This window comes from Varanus komodoensis, unplaced genomic scaffold (genome assembly GCF_004798865.1).
Source record: "Varanus komodoensis strain SLA01 unplaced genomic scaffold, ASM479886v1 scaffold38, whole genome shotgun sequence".
NCBI classification, from domain to species: Eukaryota; Metazoa; Chordata; class Lepidosauria; order Squamata; family Varanidae; genus Varanus; species Varanus komodoensis.
Window position 1 is genome coordinate 8,968,039 of NW_025335909.1, and position 21,086 is coordinate 8,989,124.

At 63.8% G+C, this 21,086-nt stretch overlaps 1 protein-coding gene across 1 annotated transcript in view; it reads left to right on the forward strand.

The window, feature by feature from the left end:
• Nucleotides 1-198: 198 nt before the first annotated feature.
• The window catches only part of FAM222A (family with sequence similarity 222 member A), a 57,579-nt gene continuing 36,691 nt past the window's right edge, over nt 199-21,086 (forward strand). The window contains exon 1 of the mRNA XM_044440447.1: nt 199-430. The gene's annotated coding sequence lies outside the window, so the exon portion shown is untranslated. The remainder of the gene's footprint in view (nt 431-21,086) is intronic.

Here is a 21,086-nt window from a genome sequence, read left to right on the forward strand (position 1 = left end):
GCCGGGCTGCACGGCCGGGCTGCCCGCAACGAGGCGCTGTCTGCGGCTGCTTGCGCTGCTGCTGCCGCCACCGCCGCCGCCTGTGAAGCGCCGCCGGTCGCGGCCGCCCATGCCGGGCCGGCTCGGCTCGGCTGTGCCCGGGAGCTGCTCCTGCCAGACGGCCGAGGCGGAGGGGCGGCCGCGTCGGGGGAGCCGCGCGCCGCCAGCTGGCCGGAAAGCGACGCGAGACTGCTTCGGGGGCTCAGCCGTCGCCGCCTGCACGCAGCCCGGATTTTGGCCTTTCTGCTGCTTGCGGCCGCTCGGGATCTTCGGCGCGTTCCTCCACCCCGCTTTCCCTGCATGGCTCCAAGGACGAGGCGGGCGAGCCCGTTCATGGCCGGGGCGCCCTGAAGACGGAGGAGGCCGAGCGGATTAAAGGAGCACCTGGATGGTAAATGGGGCGCGCGAGGGGGCGTGCGCGGCGCGGCGGGGGCTCCGCGTGCCCCCACATCTCCGGATCCCGTTTTTTCCTCCTCGGGCGGGTTATTTCGTAAAGCGCTTTCTGTCCGTCGGGCTTGCCTGGAGTTGCAGCCGCGGGGAGCTCGGCCCGGTGGGGCACTCGATGGGAGCGGGGGGGGGGGGGCGGCCTGGCTCGGGCTCGCCTGCCTCTTCTCCCCCTCCCCTGCAAGTGAAACATCCCAAAATAATCCCAGAGGGTGGGTCCGCGTGAGCTGCCGCCCCCCGCATATGGGGCAGCGGAGGCGCTCCGGTTTTGCCTGGCCGGTGGCCCTTTTCCCGAGAAGGGCGAGTTGATTTCTTGCCAAGCTGAGCGAGCTCGGCCAGCCCGACCGGGGCAGCCCAGGCGAAAGCTTGCGGGGGGGTGTCGGGGGGGGCATCTGCGCGTGCTTGCCATCCTGCTGCCTGGCTGGCCTCGGGGGGGTGCCCCTCCCCCGCAGGGGGGGCACCTGCAGCCAGAGGGGGCGGGAGGCCAGTGGCCTGCGGCAGCTGCGGGCGGGGAGGCCAGTGGAGCAACTGAGGCAGGCTGAGCAAAGGCGGCGCTGCGGGGAGGCCTCCGCCTGCCTGGAGTGGCCGGGCTGCCCCCAGGCAGGCGGTGCCGGGCTGGGTTCCGCCGGAGCCGCGCCTCTCCTTTGTCCTGCTGCGTGCCCTCCAGATGCGCCGGGCTGCGGCCGCTCGCCCCCGCCCCGGCGAGCCCGGCCGGCGCTCAGCAGTGCTGGGCCGTCGTCCGGAAGAGCAGGGGGGCACCCAGCGGGGGGGGGGCTCGGCATCGGAGCACGTGCTGGACGGCCGGCGGGCCGCTTCCCCGGCCTCGGATGCCGGGATCTGGAGGCGTGGAGCCTCCAGTCGCCGCGCCGGTCTACCCCACGGCCCGGGGGAGTCGCCGGGGGCGAGGGCCCCTGCCCGCTTTTGTGGGGCGGCGTCGGTGGGCGCTGCCGCCCGCTCAGGAGCGTGTCCATGCCGGGAAGAGGCGCCTTGTGCCGCTTGGCGTTCCCGTGCCTCTCCCTGCTGAGCAGAGGCAGGTGCGGCGGGGGCCTCGGGCTGCTTCCCCGAGGAGCGCGGCTCCCCTTGCGGAGCCGCCGGCTGGCTTCGGAGGAAGAGCCGCTGCGGGACCGCGAAGGGCAGGAGCCGACGGGCTGCGTCATGGTGGCTCGGGTGGCCTTGGCGGAGAGGCGCCCCCCGCCCCCCCCCCCCGGGCAGGCTCCGTGCGCCTGCCACCCGGCGCTGCGTTCGCTGCCCTCTGCAAAGGCGTGTGTTTTGCTTTGCTTTGCTTTGCTTTGAAAAAGAACGGTCCCCTTGCACGGCGCGGGCATTCCTGGCTCGTAAGAGTTAACTTGCAACCGGGCTGCATCCCCCGCACCCCCACCCGGGCTCCGCTCCTTTCACATGACCGGGGATGAGCGCACGAACAGCTCTCTTCGCCTCGCCTCGCCTCGCCTCGCCTCTCCAGCTTTCGCGTCTGTTGCAAAGAATCCGTTCAGCCCGAGAGCCTCGTAATCCCGAGGTCGGAGGCATCTGGCGAACCAGGGAGGAAATGCAGGCCGGGCGTTAAAGGGGCCGCGGCTGGAGCGCTTGCCAGCCTTTCCGGCGGTGGTGGGGCGTCCCTGAGCAGGGGGGAGACGGGCACCTCCTGCGCTGGAATCCGGAGGGGGCACAGGCAGGCAGGCAGCGGCTGCTGGGCTGCCCGGGGCCTGGAAGCACCTGGGAGGGCAGGCAGGCCGGCTCCAAGCCCCTCCGGCGCTGGCCCCTGCCACCGGTCCGGCTTCTGCGGGCGCCCAGTGCAGGAGGGCGTGGGGAGTGCCTGGGGGGCAGGCCTTCTGGCGCCCGGCCGGTGGGCTGCCCCAGTGGGAGCCCCACAAGCAGGTCAGGGCCCCTGCACCCTCCCCTCTGCACGGGCCGTGCTTCTCCCTGCCCTGGAGGGCGCAGCACAGCGCCATGGTGAGGGGCCTGGGAGCCGCCTCGCTCCACGGGGGTCCCCAGGTCCCATCCAGCCGTGGCTGCGCCTGGGCGCACGTTCCCCCCTCAGACGCTGCTGCGCCGGGCAGATGCGGCTTTCTGGGCGCTCGCAGGGCGCGCGCTCCCAGGGTCGTGGCCAGGTTGCCATCTTGGTCTGCGTGGCTCTGGCTGTCAGCGGCAGGAGAGGCTGCTCCATTGGCAAGGGGTGGCGGGTCGGCTGCCACAGGGAGTGGCTCAGGCCCATGTGCAGAGTTTCGCTTTGGCCAGGGAGGGACTTGCGAAGGGACTGGAGCCTGGCAGGCTGGGCGGGCGGGCGGGGGGTGCAGCGAGCTGTGGGTGAAGGCCCCCCGGGCACAGGCATGCTGGGAGTCTCCACCACCAGGAGTCCCTCTTGCCTGCCCTTTGGGTCATGCGATGCCTGGGCCATTTGTGGCGCTGCAGAGTCCCAACTCCCATCAGCCCCGGCCAGCACAGCCTTCGGTGAGGGGCAGGGGAACTATAGCAGGGCAGAAGGTCCGGGTCTCCACAAAGTGCTCTCCAGATCTAGGCAGAAGAAACGCCGTCCAAAGGAGTCCTGAAGTGCCGTTAAAATCTTTGTGCTGTGGGGGGGGGTGCAGTGCCCGCCTGGCCGGGGGGGGGGGTGAGGTGAAGTGCCCAGAGCCACAGGGACCCTGTCCTAAAACATGTTGCGTGTTATGGGGTGCGGGGGGACTCCCTTGGCTCTTTCATGGAGGGTGGCCAATTGCCAAAGCTAAAAGCTCCTGTCGCTTTAAGAGGTGTGTGCAGGACCGGGAACTTCAACAGGTGTAGCTTGTCACCTGCTGAAGGCCGCCAGGAGGGTCCTGGGTTTTCCTGCCCCCGGGCTCCTTGCAGATCTTTGCTTGCCTTATCAACAGGGAAGGGGGCCTCTCCCTGGGGGGGGGGGCTCCCCGGAGTGAAAGGGGGGGCGTGGGCAGCTTCTCTGGAGGGCTGGAAGGCGCTGCGCACCAGAGGGGCGGGTGTCCCAGCCCTTGAGCGCCAGGCCAGTCCTCTGGGGGGCCACGTGCAGCGCCAGGCCTGGCTGCTCGCTGCTGCGTTGCAATTCTGGCCTGCCGGTTTTGCTCCTGCAAAAGGCCCCAGCGGCTCACGTCGTCCCCCTCCCCCATTTCATCCTCGCAACAACAGCCCTGTGAGGTGGGCGGGCTGGCCTCCGTCACGGGCCCAAAATCACCCCAGGAGCTGCATGGCTGGGTGGGGACCGGAAGCCACATCTCCCAGGCCCCCCGCAGCCCCTTCCCCTGCAGCGCGTGGCTTTGACTTGAGGTCGCGCTTTAACCCTCTTGGCGCCACTCATGATGCTTTCGGCTCTTCAGCTTTCAAGATCGTCCTTTGGTGGGGAGACATGCAGAAGTGGCGATCGATCGATCGGCTTCTGGGGAGAGGGGAGAGGCCAAGGGGGGGAGGCGGGGGGGGTTGGATGGCCACCGAAGCCTCTGGCAAATTGGCACGTGGTTTTCCCTCCTTTGGAGCAATCCGTAGACAATCATTGTGTGTGTTGATGTCGTATTTTTGGAGTTGTGGAGGGGAGAGCTGGGAACGCAATGAAACGCCTTCCTCCCTTGATCTTTATACCTTTTTAAAGGCTCCAAGAATTTGGTCTACTCCCCCACTCCCGCTGCCCCAAAGACCCCTTGCTGGTTTTTATGGGTCGATAAAGCTCCACTCCACTTCCTTTCACTTTCTCACCACCGCAAGGTATTTTCGCTCTAAAATGGGAGGGCCATTAAACATTTAAGCCTCTGAGCCGCCGGGCAGCTGCCCTGGGCTGCCGCAGGAGGAGAAACCTCAGGAGGACCGGTTCGGCTGGACACGCTCAAGAGAGGGGGTGAGGAGGCAGCTGAATGATCTGGCGTTCTGCTCCTCTGGAGTGGCCCGTGTGGACGAGCGCAGGCGCGGCCTGCAGGGGAACCACGGGCGCCTGGGCACGGCGGGGGCTTCAGGGCGCTTGGTGCGGGGCCCCGGCTCTCCGTCTGCCAGGGGAAGGCTCTGGGATGGGTGCCCCACCTCTGCCTCCAGGTGGGAGAGTCAGGGGGGGCGGAGGGCCTGCTCTCCCAGCAGGTGCTTCCGGGTTGAGGCCGGTGCTGTTGCGCTGGGCGGTCAGGTCATCCCCGACGGGGCGGCCCGCGGAGGAGAGCCCTGCGAAATCCGCCCGGCGCTTCCGGGCTCCAGGCTGGGGCCTGTCCTGCGTTGTGGGTGCGCCCCTCCTCGGTCTTCCTCCTTCCTCTGCCTGGGGCCTGGCCGCCTGCTCCAGGGAGTGCTGCCTTGGGCCATTCTTGTTGCTTCGGGAAGATCTGCTGTGACTTGATTCAGGGCCCCTTCGGTGGCTGGGGGACGCGTGGCCTGTTCCCCGGGACGTGGGGCTGATGAGGCGCCAGGTGGCCGCTGCCCCTCCCAGGACCGAGCCGGGTCATGTCCTCGTTGCCTCGAACACACTGCTGCTTGCCCCCTGAGGAGGCGCTGCCCCGGTGCGTTGCTTAGTTCAGTGAATGGCTTGACGCAGGATCATCCAGGCCTGTGGCCCTTCCCCATTTCCTTGTCTAAGCGTGCCTCTACTTAAAAGCCACCTTCGTGTGCAGTGGCGCCTTCCAAAGGACAGGAGGCCAGGTCTGCGCCCCAAGAGGCTTACAATATAAATGCTGCCATGGGAGAAGCAGGCAGGGTTAAATGGCGGGAGGAAGATGAGCTTGGTCAGTTGCGGGAACGTGGGCTTAGTTATACAGGGCAGCCTAGGCATTGTGCCGAAAGGTTGGAAGAGGTGCTGTTAGAAACATAGAAACAGAGCGAGTCAGAAGGGGTCTCCCGGGCCATCTAGTCTGACCCCCGGCTCCAGCCGGCTCCGCTCTCGACATGCCCACCATGTGCATGTCCAGCCTGTCCTTGGACACGCGCACCGATGGGACCTCACCCACCTCCCCTGGAAGCCCATTCCACACCCTCGGGGTCCTGACTGTCAGGAAGTGCTTCCTGGCATCCAAATGGAACCCTGGGATTGTCCCCCAGCCCTTCCCAGGAGCAGGATCCTTCATCTTCAGATTTCCAGCCTGGCAATCCAGTGGATTTAATATGGATCGGGGAAGGGCAGGAGTGACCGGTATGTCGCCGTCCGGATACCAGGCCCTGCAGTTACGGCTGGGAAGGCCGTGATCTTCCCGTTTGTTCTGTGGTGATGTTACATGAACTCTCGAACACTTTGCTGCATCCGGGGCTCGTTGCTTAAAATTCTCTGGTTCTGCTTTTTGTTTATTATTTAAAATAGGTCAAGTCCGTGGTCCTTGTGATTGGTGGGATCAGGGCTTGGGTTGCAAAGTAAAAGCTTGAATTCGGCTCCCCCTCCTTCCTTTTGCTCACATGGTACCAGCCCAGGCTTTGTACTATTTGTATTTGGAAAATGTGTCTCTGGGCATGTGCGGAATTCCTTCTTGCTACCTAATAGCGCTCTCAGATCGGTGGTAAATTAAAGAGCCCGTCAGGGCAAAGGGCCAACTTGGATCCCCTGGAAACCTGTTAAGCTCACTTGGTGGAGGCAGGAAAGTGCCGATCTGTCCTTTTCTGCCTCCAGAAATTATGCGATACTCCGGGCAGCCTGTTATGTCAAATATAAATGACAAATTGCACGGAGGACTTTTCACGCAGGCAAGCAAGAGGGAGAGAGAGAGAGGAGATTTCTCCTTTCTCTCCTGCCTCTCACATTCCTCGGAAAAAGCTAATATTCGTGCAAGGTAATTCAATCAAACAGTGATTCCTGTCGGCTAATGCGGCAAGGCCGGGAACAGCGGCAGGCGTACAAAACCTGCTTTATTACCTCCTGCCTGCCCGGGAATTGCTTTTCTCCCTCGAGTGAGCCGGCTAAAGCTGGCTTTATTATGTTAACCTATTTGCGTGTCAAGAGCTATTGTGCAGCTCCCTATCTGTGTTTGTGTTTGCTCGGTGCTGCAAGGACGAGGCGACGCTGGAAAAATGGCCGGCCGGCTGGTCAGCGCCTGGCGCGCCGCTTCGGGGGCACCGCTCCGTTGCTAAGTGACTCGCAGCCCCCGTAATGGCTTATCTCCCGAGGAGATGTCCTCCGTAATTATCACCCTGCTGACATCTCCCCAAAGCAGCCTCCCCCCTCCAAAACAAGGCAGGGAGGACGGACGGACGGACGGACCGCGGCTCTGCTTCGGTGCCTGCCCGCACGGAGCCACAACGGGGCAACGCGATGCGGCAGGCGGCGTCTCCTCCCTCTCCGGCCCGTGGCCCCCGAGCCCGGCGTGGCCTCGTCCGCCGGAAGCACGTCATCGGCGCGCCGCGTGACCGCCGGCACCGGCCCGGCCAATTTGCCACTGGGCAGGCCGGGGGCCACATGGTGCGAGGGCCCTTGCTGAAGCGCACGCCGGTCGACCTTTGGGGGCAGGTCCCCGCACGCCCTCCTTCCCCTCGGTAATCTCCCCCCCCAAGAGCCGAGGGTGCCGTGCGTGGGGTGCTGGGGGGTGGCACGTGGTGAGCTGCAGGGGCTCGGGGCGGCTTCCCCACGGCCTCCCGCTTCCTGCTGCATCGCCCCTGTACATTTTGCTCCCCCCGCCTGTGAAAACCACATTCCAAATTGCACCGCCCGGTGGTTCCCTCACTGCCGCCTTCCCCAGCCAGGAGGCCCCGAGATGTGTGGCTGCAGCCTGCACCATCCCCGGCTGTCGGCCGTGCTGGCTGGGGATCATGGGAGTTGTCGTGCACGCCTCCGCAGTGTCGCCAGGTCAGGCGCACGATGGAGGTTCAGGCTGCGTTGCCCTTGGCTGGCTGAGGTTTAAAGGGGTCTTGGCTGGACCCCAGGAATGGGTCCGAAGTCCTGGAGTCGGGCTGAGCACACGCTGCTTCTGGAGCAGGAGGGGTTCAGGAAGCCCCACGGTAGGCAAGGGGTTCCTTCCTTCGCACTCCCAGGAGGCTTTGGGCGGAGGAATTCGTGGGCCTCCTCGAGAGCAGGATCTGTTTGGCGTGGTTGATGGACTGCTTAGGTGAAGCCGCCACTAAGCGATGCAGTGCAGTGCGGGATTTTCATTTGGCCCCGCGCAGCCCTGCTTGAGTAGCGGGCTCCCCGGCCTTCCTGGGGATGCTTGTTGGGGAGAGTCTGCCTTCAGGAGCCCCCCAAAGGGGAGGCACCTGCCCAGTCCGCAGTGGCGGGCAGTTCCAGGGAGCGGCTGCAGCAGGAGAGCTCTGCAAGCCGCCCGGAGAGAATTTGGCCAAGGGGGGCGGCCTCTCAGGAGAACAGACGAGTCGGCGTGCTCCCCCCGGCATCAGAGATCTGATCAAGTACATCTCAGTCAAAAAAAGCGGAGAGAACATGGAGGACTGACTTAACTGGGGTCTGCCTGGCTGGCTACGGTGTCAAATTAGTCGAGGTCCTTTTTCTGAATGTGGGGGGAAGGCGGGGCAGAGTCGTGTGCTGGGTGCGCTGATCCAGCACCAACCGACAGCATCAACTCACAAAAAGGATGGCAGGATTCCCCTCCCCGCCGAAGGCTGATGGCAGAGGAGCGGAGGCCGGGCGCTCACGCAGAGGCAGAATGGGCAGCCTCGTTCTGCGTGTGGGCGTGTGGCGTCTTGCTGGTGCTTCTCCAGACGTGCTTCAGGGCCCCGATCCATTTTGGCGCACGGCTGGGCGACGGGGCTGGCGTGCTCCCTGCACCAGAAGGGAGCCAGAATGGGGAGTCATCCAGAAGCCCGGGAGGGGTCCTCGGTGCCCTTTTTCGTCCTCTTTTCCGCAGCCTGCGCACGCTCCCCAGTCGGGCTGCCCGCCACAGCCCTGGCCAGTGCCTCTAAAACTTGGGCCCCGTTCCCTTTACGGAGTCGGTCCGTGGCCGCCGTGAGGCCACGGAGCCTTGATGCCCCCCGGAGGTGCCCCTGCAAGGAGCTGGCCGCCTTCCCACCTCCGCCGCGGGCAAGAGGGTCCCTGGCGCTGAAGGCTGGGCTGCTCGGCTCCCCCCAAGGCCTGCTCTGTGAAATCCCGCCGCGGCCGGGGGCAAAGAGTGTGCCGAGGGGGCTGCCCGGGTCACGGCCACCCCCCTTAAGACAGAGCGGCCTGCCTGGCTCTGGAGCGCTCGGCGTGGCCGGGGCTCCAGTCAAAGCCCCTCTCTTTCGGCCTCTGCTTGCTCCATCGTTTTGGCATAGCTTTTCTGGGCAGTTCCCAGCGATTAAAGTTGATGACATAAACCATAAATGCTTGCAACTACCCTGGAAAAGAAAAACAAACTCACACCGAGGGGCGTTGCAGAAACCCACAAATCTTGATTTTAAACAAATTTGCATATTTGATAAGCCGCAGTATGAATACCTGTATGAGATGGAAGATCTAAGAACTAAAATCTTAAATGCAAGCAGCCCTGCCTCGTTAGAAATGCAAGCCATTAATTGCGATTACTCCCCCGTTCTCTGTTGTTGTAACACGTTGGAGACAAAACAAGCAACCCCTTAAATTACAGCCCCATTAATTTTTTTTAAAGAAAAACTTGTTCTCCTTCATAAAACCCGTGCCCACCTATTGATTAACTGAAACTATTTCCCAATTAAGTCCTGCACTCGTGCTTGGAATATCTTTTTCGTGCCCTACTTCCACCTCAGAACATGTGAAGTGAATGCAGTGCTTCTGAGCGTATGCAGAGTGCATTACTCCGGCCAGTGAATAATCTTGACCTGTTCCTTGTAGTCTCAGAGCGAGGACCTGGCCCATCTTTGGGAAAGGCGTTTGCGCTGCGCTGGAAGAAGCAGACGGGCGAGACGCCCGGCCCCTCCCTCCCTCCCTCCCAGGGCTTGAGCCCGGCACCTATCCCTGAGGAACTGGACTCCCGGTGGTGCCGCATGGCGGTTGCTGGGCAACACCTGCGGGCCGCCGGCCAGGCTGCCCGGGGCCTTGGGGGGTGGGCCGCCACCTCCCGTCGTCTTCACCGTCGGCCGTGGTGGCCGAGCCCGGTGGGAGCTGTGGCCCGCAGGTCGCCCGCCGCTGCCGCCTGGCACAAGCTCGCCTTGCCGACGGGCTCCGGGTCGCCTGCGCAAACGGCCTCGCGGCCTGTGGGGCACCGGAGCGAGGCGGCGGCGGCGGGACGCCTGGCGGCGTGTGGCCGGGGGCCTCCCGGGTGCCCAGGCGAGGTGCCCTTCTCTGCCGCGGCCGCAGCCGAGGCCCTGGGGCACATGACCGAGGGGCCCCGGCCGAAGCGCACAGCCCGTCTTCCGGGGCCAAGCTGCTGCGCCGGGGAGAGGCCGGGGGCCCGCAGCCCCATCCGCCCCGGCCCCTCCCCGCCGCGCCTGGGGCAGCCCCCCTCCCCTCCCCTCCCCTCCCGCTCGCAGGGTCTCTCTGTGGCTTTTTGCCTGCGCAACGCATCTATTTATGGCTGGCTGTAAACAAGCTTCCAATAAAAACAAGTTAATGACCTGAGACCGACAGGCGCCCTGCTGGGAGCGCTTTACTGCCCTGGAGACACCTCCTGCCAGCCAGGAGACGGTCCTGCCCCGTCTCCCCGCCGGCTGCCCCTGTCCCCCCACCGGCGGCTGGCCTGCCCTCTCCAGGTGGAGGAGCTGGGGGGGCTCCTCCACGGGGGCTGCTTTTTGCCGTGAGACCCCTCCTGGTCCTGCACCGCTGGGTTGAGAGAAGCAAGGGGCAACCTGGCCGTGCGCGTGCCCCCTGCCCGTTCGGGGCCCTTGAGGAGCTCAGGCCCTGGGCCTGGGCACCCCCCCCGCCCCCCGGGACTGTCTCGGTCCCAGCCCCAATCCCCGGCCACATAGGCAAGTCGGCTTGTACGGCCCTTGAGGCGCTCAGGCGTGGGGTGGCCCCCCGTCTGCATGGCTGGCGGGGGCTCCGTTCTGCTTGGGGGGCTCCGGACGAGCGCTGCCTGCCTCTCCCCAGCTGCCGTCATGCAGCGCTCCGAGCCAGCCTTTGGCCGGGCAGAGCGGGGAAGGTGAGCTGGGGCGCCTGTGCCCCCCAGCCCTGCCCTCCGGGCCCCGGCTCAGCTGACCCTGCGTTCCCTTTCGGGCCAGACAGGAGGGGGCGTGACGGAGGGACAAAGCGGGTGGCACGCGAGGGGAGCGGCGCCCCTTCCCAGAGGACGCCTCTCCGGGGGGGCTGGCACAGGCGTGTATTTTCCCGCGCAGGAGGGCATGGCTGCCTGAGTGGGGGGCGGGGGGAGGTCGGGACCTCTGTGGCATTTGCCTCGCCGGTGGGCCGGCCCTGGGGCGGCTGGGGAAGGGGAAGGCCCGGGGAAGCGACAGGGCGCCTCACCTGCTGAGCCCCCTCCAGGTGTCTCTTGAGTGGCCCGTATCGAGTGGCCCGTGAGGCCCCGGCACCCGCCAGCGTCGGGGCCCAGATGGTCCTCCTGGCATTTGGCCCGTGGGACTTGCGGGGTTGCTTGGCCGGCCGGCCGGCTCGCCGAACCAGGAGCTGGGCTCGCATGTCGCCCCTTCCCGCGCGGAGAGGCGGTGTCCGGGCCGGCCTGTGCTCGGCGGGACCGCTGGAGCCGTGCCCCCGACCGGCTGGGAGATCCAGGGGCGAGGTGGGCAGAGAGGCGAGCCCCGCTGCTCCCCAGCCCGGCTAGCAAGGGGAGTTGTGGCTGGCCCGGCGGGGCCCGTCCGGCTAGCAAACCTGGCTGCACAGCATCACTTGGTCCAGCCGGACCGGGGTCCGTGGCCCCATTGAGCCGGAAGGACAGAACATGTCGGAAAGCAGAACATTTTTCCATGCCTTGTTTTCCCAGGGGAAATTTCTTTGTCAGAATTTCTTTATTAGCGACAAATAGATGCCCACTCCTGATGCATCCTACCGCCTGGCAGTTTCTCAGCCTTAATTCGTGCTTTGCAGGTGATTATCTTTAGAAACTTGCAAGGGAATTAGCATATCATTTATTGGAATGCTTCTGTGCCCTGAAGTTAAATGGAGCTCAGAACAGTAACAGAAGTTTCCCTCGCAGCTTCATTTTCTTTGGTAGAAGACACTCTACATTTACATCACAGTAAGTGTGCTTTAATTTTTCCGGTCAAATACTTGTATATCGAGACTGAAAAATGAACATGGGACACTATTTCGTAGTTACTAAATACTAGCAATTAAACACGCTAAATCTGTCCACCATGGAGGGCATGAGAAAGTTTTCCAGTGCAGACCAAACATTCTCCAATGCCCATTAGCCTCGGTAAATGATTAAGAACCTCAGAAGAGCCACAGCATTACCCAAAACCTTGCTGGGCAACCTTGGGAAGTTCACCTTCACTTATCGCCCTGTTGTTTAGGTGGCTTAAAGGTGGAAAAGGTTTGTGTGGCTCACCACCTCTGGTGCGATCCACGCGCTCCGCTGCGTGGGTCCCAGTTGCGTCCGTGGGTGGGACTTGCATGCGGGGCCAGGAAACGCTCCGTCCGCCTTTCCCTGCTCAGTGCTGAAGCCGTTCTGTTGACTGACGTCATAAATGCATGAAGCATTTTGTTCGAACCAGGCAGCCTCCCTGGGCCATTTTAACAGAAAAAGCCTGCCGCCGGACTTGCTTTGCTGCTGGTAACCGAACACGAATCAAGCTGTAGTATTCCGTCGCGCAGGGGCCTTGTCTGCCTCGCACATTCCAGCTCGATTTCCTCCCTCGCCGTGGCGTGCGTGGAACTGGCAAGGCGTGTCTCCCAGGCAGATGCCAGCGCACTGTTGTCCCTTTGGCTGCGTCGATGTCCCCTTTCTCCTCGATGGCTCTGCACAGGTTAATGGACGCCTAGTTTTTCATTCAAGAGCAGTCTCACCAGTGCCAATGAAATCATGCTTCTAGACCTCATTGATTAGGAGAAGGTGTATAAGAGGCATTAGGCCATATTCGGTGAAGCATTCAGACCCAGAGGAAGGCCCGTGTCTTTCTGGAGGAGCAGGGGATCTGGACATGATATCACTTCTGCAGGTTGCAGAATAAGCTACGCAAAGTAAGCAGAAAAGCGTATTGCCTTCAGTTCGCACGACTTCTCCAAGTCGCCGCATCCTGCTTCTCTTCTTCTTTAAAAATTGCATGCATCTCCTGAGGCCTTTCCCATGGACCCCCTTCTTCACAGGCTCAGAAAAATCCTTTTACATTAATAAGAATGTCAACAGCCACAGTATTTAAAATGGCTGTGTGCCAATTGCACCATGGTGGGACTTCTGACCAGGAGAAGGTGGCTCAAAGAAAAATCTCTGGCAGGTGCCGCAAACAGCAAGGCGGCCGCCTCCGAGGGCCTCCACTGGCCAGGCGTTCCCCAAGACAGAGCGAATGCTCTTAAAGCTCTCACTAACCTACCTCACAGGGTTGTTGTGACGATAACATGGAGAGGTGGTTGACTCCGTGAGCTGTCCCGGGCCCCTTGCGGGAGAAAGCAGGTGGGCTGGAGTTGCAATGAGGACTGCTGGCCCGTCTCTGGCCTGGCTGGCGTCGCCAGAGCACCCCTTGCTGGCCTGCACGCGTGTGGGTCGGGGGAAGGCGTCTCGCCCGTGCCGGGAGCTCTGCCCCTCTTGCCTCTCCTGAAGGAGGACGCCTGTGGTGGGCCTGAGCGAGATGGCTGTGTGGCTGGGGAAACGTTGGGCGAACGTCGAAAGGAGAGTTGTTTGCCCCTGGCTTCCAGCCTCAGAGGGCGAATAAGCGGAGGAGTGGGCCGCGGAGGAGGCGTGTCGCTGCCGGAGCTCTTGGCGTGGTGTGGGGCTGGGGAGCATGGGTGCATGGTTGTTGCGCGAGCTTTTTCTCGTGCAGCAGAGGAGGGACGGCTTGGCTGGACCGGCCTTTGTGAGCAGAGCGGCCGCGGAGCGTGGACTGAGGGCCGCTCTTTGCGTCTCCTTTGCCCCGGGACCGGCCGGGGCTTGGGGTGGAGGGCGCGGGTGGCAGCGTGAGCCAGGAGTCGGCCCGGTGCCGAGCGCCTCCGGCCCCGGCCCTTGGGTGAGCGGGCTCGGCCACGTGAGCCGGTCGCGGGCCCGGCTGCGTAGCCAAGGCAGCAGGTGACTCTGCCGCTCCGGTTGCACCGTGGCCGGTGGGCGGGGGGAGGATATGAGGGATTACGGATAGTGGCCATTTTTCTAACTCAATAACAGGCCAGGCAAGCCGCAGTCTGCAGTCCGGAGATATAATTAGTTTGCAGCCGCCGCGCTTCCTTGATTTAGCTTCCTAGAGCCGAGCAAGACAGGGCCGTTAGAGCCAATTAGCAGTAACATCCCGGCAGAACCTTGATGAGCCAGATAAGTGCTGGCTTTCTGCAGCCGAGGAAGGAGAAATAGGGGGGTGGACTGAGGCGTGGGAGGAAGTCCTCGGGGGGCCGCTGTGCCGTGGCTTGGGGATGGAGGACGGAGCTGGAGGTGCCTGCGGGTCCTGGTGGGGCGAGGTCCGACAGTTCTCGGGGGCGGCATCGTGCTGGCCTTGGGGGGCTGCGTGGGGCGGCGGAGACGGCCACCCCTGGCTGTGCAGGCCTCACCTGGCTGGCCCTCCTCAGAACCGGGGTGGCCCGTCTGGCTTTCCAGGATTGTTGGGTCTCCACCACCTGCATTCCAATGATTCTCTCGGGCCCCTTAAGAAACACAGGAAGCCGCTGCAGCCGGGGACGACATTCGGCCCGTTCCAGCCGCTAAGCAAGCCCTTGATTTGCTGTCCTGAGGCTTCCGCCGGCCTGCTCCGTTCGCCGCCTTCTCTGCACGTCCTGCTCTGGCAGGAGGGTCCCCGGTGGGGTTGACGCGGCAGCGGCCCTGTTTGAGGCCCCTTCGGTGCGCCAGAACCCGGCTGGAGAGCAAGCTGGGACCAGCGGACACGTGGCCACGGGAGTCCCTGGGGTGAGAGCAGCGCCTGCTTAAGAATGGCCCCCAAGTGAAGCGCCGGGGGGGGGGGGGGCAGCAGGCAGGACCTGGTTGCGTTGCGTTGGGTCGCTTCTGTCCTGCGTCTCAGCCAAAATGTGTCAGAGCAGCTTCTGTGCAGGTCATGGAACGAGGCAGCCCAGTCCACAGGCTTCCAGTCCGGAAGGCACAGCACATGAGGAAAGGGCCGGAAGTTTTGAGGTGAGCGGGTTGGGCTCTGGACGGCCCTGTGCTCTTGGCGCACTCGCAGGCTCCCGGGGAGCCCTTCCCGCTGCTCCCGGGGGCTGGTGCATCTGGGGGGTGTCCATCGGTGCTTAGCCACTCTGAGCCATCCTCTGTCGGGACTCGCTCGCCTTGTCAGCGTCTCCACCGAGCAATCTAATTTTGGATAATTGACAAATCAAGCCATGCAAAGTGGGACTTTAATTGCAAACTGCTTTTATGGATTGTGCTCACATCTGTGCCGCCATATGCAAAGGGATGGGGGGATCGTTATTTCTCCCCCCAACAAATCAACTTGGAAGGACATGCGTGCGCATCGCCCCGTTTTGTTTCTTCGAGTCCCAGCCAGCCGACGTCTCTGGTCCCAGACAAACGGCGGTCTGGGTCGGATCAGAGTTCATCTCTTCGATGAGTTTGGTTAGTGGTCATCTCAAAGCCTCTGCGCAGGCCTGGGCTTGTTTTCCTGCTGGCGAGCTCTGCCCAGGACCGCGGGACGTGCTTTGGAGTGAGCGTTCATTGCGCCGCCCTGCCCTGCCCTGCCCTGCCCGACCTCTCGTGCACCTGGGGTCACCTCAGTGCAGGCGGAAGGCCGTGGCTTCGTGGCAGGGGGCCCGTGGTGCTTGGGTGCAGGCCTGGCCACCTGCGTGGGGCAGGTGTGCACCCGCCCCTTGCGTGGCACATGGTGGACCTGCGGTGTGCGTAGGTCTGCCCCCGAGTTTTGTGGGAGCCTCGCTTCCCCTGCATGCCCTGGCTGGTGGTGTCGGCCGCTCTCGTGGCCTCGTGGGCACATTTGGGGATTCCAGAAGCCCCTGTGGAAGGCACCACAACATGCCGTTGCACCGAAGGCTGCCTCTTACTCAGCAAAAACCTCTGTTTTGTGGCTGCTGGACGCTGCTCTGTTGCTTTAATGAGGGCCTGTCTAATTCGGCTAATTGCTGGTGGCACGGCAGAGCTGATGCTTCCTCTGAGAACAAGTTTTGGCAGGGCTGCTTCTTCCTGGGGAAAAAGTTATTATGCAGATAAATTTCTTTATACATACCGGTGTACAGGCTCTTTTAAATTGCTTCCTAGATGTTAACACGTCGTCAGCAGAAACGGATCGTCTGTGCCCGTTTGATAGTTAAAAGTCTGACAGTTCAACCCGGGAAGGATAAACATCCGTTTTGTATAATGCGATGGACCGAGGGCCTTAAAATGTGGTGGCCGTTTGCGCAGGGACCCATGCGGAAGGAGGGCGCCACCCTTTCGTGGACACCCGAGTGTCCTAGTGGGTCTCTTTCGCCGAAGCCTGTGCGGAGCCATCGCAGTTGCGTGCATTCCCTGTGTGCTCGTTTGTGTAGATAAAAGCAAATGCTTGTACACATATTGAAAACACGGAAGATTTTGTGGGTGCTGCAGGTACCACGTTTGGGGTTCCCTGCCTCGGGATTCCATGCGGTGTGAAGGCAGCAAAGGGGGGGGGGTATCCACAGTAGCCCGAAACTGAAGCCTTTGGACCACTAGAAGCACTGATAGTAGCCGAGAAGCACCCGCCGGACGCCTTTTTGTAGTTCCGTCCCAGACGTGTTTCCCGTCCTTTTGCACACCCGAAGCGGGATGGGGCTGCAGCTCCCGCCAGAGAGAGGCCAGCCGGCCCGCCTCGAGTCCCCTCTGCTGCGCTCCGGCCCGGGATCCTGGAGGATGTCCCACTTTTCCTGCCAGGGCGCCCTCGCCGCATCTGGGGCCAAGGAACCCGGGGAGAGCCAGACCGCCGTGGCCTGGCCTGATGCACGCCGGATGAGCAGCTGTGCCCCGTGCCCGGCGGCTGCCCTGGCTGCGCGATGCTGCCCGTCTTTGGAGCCACTCAGAGGCACTGACCCCCAGCCTGCTCCAGTGGCAAAATTTGTTACTGCAATAAAGCTGAGGGGTTGTTAAAGGGATGTTGGAGATATAAACTGCCTACTAAAATTCTCTGCCGAAGCCTTAGATGGCGTGAATCTCGGTTTAATTGCCTCTTGGCTGGATTTATGCAGGCTATTCACTCACTCTTGATTTAGCAGACATTCTTCCACGCGCCTCGTGCCCTTGCGCTTTTGTGGCTGGGAGGCTTGGCGGAACCGGAACCGGAAACGTGGCCAGAGAGGAGGCAGAACCTTCTTGAGGATCGGTTCAGAACTTGCGTGATCTCCGAGCAGGTTCAGGAGAGCCCAGGCAGGCCCAGGAGGGGTAGCTGGCTGGATGTTCTGTTCCACAAGACTCTTCCCTTCCTTCTTGCCCAGTTTGATGTGTTAATTAATTCAAAGTCAAGCTGCTAGCCCTTATGGCCGAGAAGGTGGGCACAGAAGGGGAGGGCCGTGCTTTCCGGTAGCCTGTGCACCAGGGAGGGGCCGGCGTGGTGTGGGGTGCGTGGGGCCGCCAGAGAGGGGCTGCCCTCAGCCCGCCCCAAACTCCTCAGAGGAGGCCGCTCTCGGTCCGGTGCTGCCCGCAGGCAGTAGCCTCCCTCCCTGGCTCGCTGGCAGAAGGCCCCGCTCGGCTGCTTCACACATTTCTTGGCTCCCCGGCTTTTCTGCTGGCAGCATCGCCGGAGCATATGCCCCCTGCCGCTCCCTGGCACACTCCCCTTCCCTCCGGCGGCCGCGTGCATCAGAGAAGGGCTGCGGCGCAGCTTGGCCTGGCGGCTGGCTGGCTGGCCGGCTCCGGGAGGAGATGCTCTTGGGTGGGCAGGCCAGCGGCAGACGAGGTGGGCCCAGCGCTCTTCCTTCGGCGTGGCCGGGCCGACCGTGGAGCGTAGGCCTCGAGCCGCAGGGCCAGCCACGGGCTGGTTTCGCTGCAGTCCAGCCGGGAGTGGCTGGAAGGTCGCCTCGCACTCCAGCGGCCGGGGCGGGCTGGGTCTGCACAGCCCAGGAAGGCAGGCCAGGCTCCCGGCACAGGATGCTGGGCCCACAGATAAAGTCACCTGCGCTGGGTGCTCATCTTGCCACGGCAGGGCGGGAGAGCCTGGCAGGCGCGGGAGGCTCACCTGGGCTGCCCTTTGCTGACTGCCGAGCTTTCCGGAGGCCTTCCCAGCTGGACCGGAGGACGTGGGACCGTCTCTGTTGAGCGGGGACGGAAAGGGAGCTGCGGGCGAGGCTGGCAGCTGCGGGCGCTCGCCCAGGGCCGGGGGCAAAAGCTGAAGCAAAGCGAGCGCAGAGCTCTGGTACCCGGATCACCGGTGCCCGTCCGGCAGCGTGCCTTCTTTCCCTTCTCCCGTGGGGTTTGCCCCCCTGGCCTGGGTGGGCCCCTCCGCCCGTCTCGCGGGGCTTCTCTCCCCGGAGCTCGCCAAGGGCCACAGTCACCGAGCAGCGAAACGGGCGGAGGGGCGTGAGCTGCCCTTCCGGCGTGCGTGCGTGCGAGCGAAGGGGTGCGCGTGACACTCGCACGCACAGAGGGCCTGTCCTGGCGCACCCCCCTCACCCGCCCGCCCAGCTGTTCCCGGGTTATTAATGCGCAGCGCTGATCACGGGCTCGCGTTGTAATCATTAGAACTATTAGAAGGGAAATGTTCGCTTGAAGCTAATGTCAGCCTCTCTCTGTTCTGCTTTGCAAACGCTCACAATTAATGCCAATCAGGAGCCAGGAAGGAGCCAACTTGAAATCGTGTCTGTTTGATCTCATTTGTCAGCTGTTGCCGTTCCGTGTTGTACATTTTCATACAATTGCTATAAACAGAGAAGGGGAGAAGGGCGGGGAGGGGGGGGTGCCGTGTGCGTTGCTCGCTGCCTCCCTCCCTCCCTTCCCCCCCCCCCGCGCTCCCCATTGTTCTGCAGGTTCGTTTTAATCATTTTGCATTTCTCTGCCTGTCATCTGGTCCTCGCGCCAGAAAAAAGTGGGCCTTTGTAAAACAAATACATAGATCTTGATAGATGCCTCATTTTCTGATCTGGTGGTTAGGTGAGATTATCTGCAGCAGAATAGGAAGGCCCGGCTGAAAGGTCTCTTTCTGCAGGGAGCCTTCCTCTTCCTCGGCTCTGCATGCCGGCCGGTGCTTCTGTTCGGCTCCTGCTCAACTTGGGCCGCCACCTCTTTTAAAATGCCCTCTTACAGGAGCTTCTTCGCATGTGGGGTGAGAAGCACAAAACCCGGAAGGCAGGCCGAGGAGGGAGGGCAGGGTTCCGCCAGCACCCCCCCCCCGCCTCCCAGGGAAGCCTAAAGGAGAGCACTGCGCTGGGTCTGTTAGATGAGGAGGGGGCGGCCTTGGCAGGCCTCGCCGGCAGCCCCAGCCTCAGCCCAGGCGCCTCCGCAGGGGTCGGATCGAGCCCTTGCCCCGCGCAAGAGGGGCGCGCCTCCCCCCATGGCCTGCAGCCCTTGCACCACAAAAAGATTTGGCTGAGCGGCTGCGCCGAGGGCCCTGCGGCCGGGCCGGATCCGGCGCCCATCCTGCGAGTAGCCGACGGGCCGGTGCTGCGGCGGGAAGCCCACGAGAGGGCAGGACAAGGGGGCGCTTGTTACTGGGGGGGGGGCACCTCTGTGGCAGGCCGCGCTGCAAGGCAGGGCTCGGAGAGTCCTCTCGCTGGGTTTGGGCTAAACCCCTCTGAGTGCTCTTGCGGCTGCGGGTTCAATCCATGAGTTATGCGTGGTGTGGAGAACGACTGTCCTGTGTCTGCAGTGAGCCCACCCCGACTCCCGCCCGGGCGCTGCTGCCCGTCTGTTTCCCCCCCTGCAGTCGCACCTCGGCAGCCCCCATGTGGCCCCGCGGCACCAGAGCGGGAACGCCGGGCCTCCCGCGGCCGGTGCGGCTCCCCCGTGCTGCAGGGCACGGGCAGCGAGCCCCGTCGCACGCGGATCGGGCTCTGGCGGGGGTTCGCCTCCCGTACGTTCCTCCCGGCGTCTTGTGTGCCACGGCCCCCGAGAGCCCCGGGTGCCACAGCTCCACGGCGGCTCCCCTGCGGCAGGCGGCCCCGCCATGTGCGCCGCTCGGTGGCCTGGGCCCGAGGCTCCCACTGGGACAGCTGGTGTCCCAGGCGCCCCGCCCGGCTGGGACCGCTGGCGGGGACCCGAATGCCCCCCGGAGGGGGCGGGCCGGGCTTTGTGTTGCAAAGCAGCCGTCGGGTGATGGACGCCCCCCGCACTGTAACCCGATTACGGGTTGGGGGCTGAGGCGGCTTTAAGACATTCCTGCCCAGGCGTCCTGGAGCCCCTGAATGGGCACCCCATCTGTCGCCTGCAGCCTTTTCTTCTGGCCCTCCGTGCCGCGGAGAATCAGCCGCCGCCTTCAAAAGAGCCGCCCACTGCCCCCCAGACCCCGTGCTTCCTGAAGCCACGCCGGCAGGCCCGTCCGGGGCGGGGGGCGGGGCGGGGGGCCCGTCACACGGGGCCGTTGTGCATGTTCGTCCCACGCGGGGGAGACGGGGCGCGTCCGGGCGTCCAGACGCCGGCAGTGAAAAATGGGCGCCCGCATTCAGCCCCGACAGCTCCCTTTGAACGCGCCTCGGCCGGGCAGGGGTCAGGAGGGCAGCCTGCGGGGGCTTCCCTGGGCAAGGGGGCCGGTGACCGGCCCCCTCCGTGCCGCCGTTCTGGGGGGGCACGCATGCCGCTTTCGTGGGGGGCCGGCTGAGGTTTTCAGAGCCCACCTAGTTAGCCTGGAAGTCTGTCCTGCACATGCATCGCGGACCCCAGACCTCCGGGGGGCTCCGTGGCCCACCTCCTTGCTGGCTGAGGGCACACGCTCAGTGAAGGCACCCCGGTGTTTCTGGGCCACCCGATCGGCGCACACGGAGGGGGACTCGGGAGCACGTGGCACCTGGGACAGACAAGCGGGTGCGTTCTCTGTCACCCTGCGGGCCCCAGTGAGAACTTCTGCCTTCCCAGCACCACCCCTGACTTCCACCCCTTGTCGAGTGGTGCTTCTAGTCCTCAAGCGGTGCTGGCCAAGTCCCCAGTTTTGGCAGCCAGCAGGAGGAAGCCAAGCCCAGATGGCCAAAGCCACTGGGGATCCGGGGCGTCTCGGGGCAGCCCGGCAGCTCTGTCCTTCTAGGGAAGGGCCAGGTGGAGTGCGGCTGTCCGGGCGGAATCTCGGCCGGGTGCGCAGCTTCCCCAGAGGAACCCAGGAGCTGCCTCGACCCAACCCACTTCCCATCTGGCCGCGGACCGACTGTGATGCCTCCGGCCAGAGCATCTTCCCAGGAGGAAGTCCGTTGTGGCCTGCCTGCAGCTCCAGCCTCTGCTCATTATGGTGCACGTGGAATAAAACCCCGTCTTGTCTTTGGCTGCTTTGGCTGATGGAAGCATTTGCGCAGCTGAAAAGACGGCGCCGGCCTGGTACCCCTGCAGTGCACACGGCCCCATCCTCTTCTCGGGGGGGGGGGGTGTTGTCCAGCTTCTGCCTGGTTTTGGGAAGTGCCCGATGAGCATGAATTTCGGACTGGCCTCGTTCCCTGTAAGCTATGGGAAGGCAAGAGCCCGGAGGAGGCGATGCTGGCGAATGCTCGGGGCTGCTGCCCGGAAGGAAGACGCAGGCTTGAGCGAGCAAGCGCTGAGCAGGGCTGTCAAGACCGGGACGTCTCGGGGGCCACTCCCGCCTGGGACCCCCATGAGCTGGAACTGCTTGATGCCCCCCCCCCC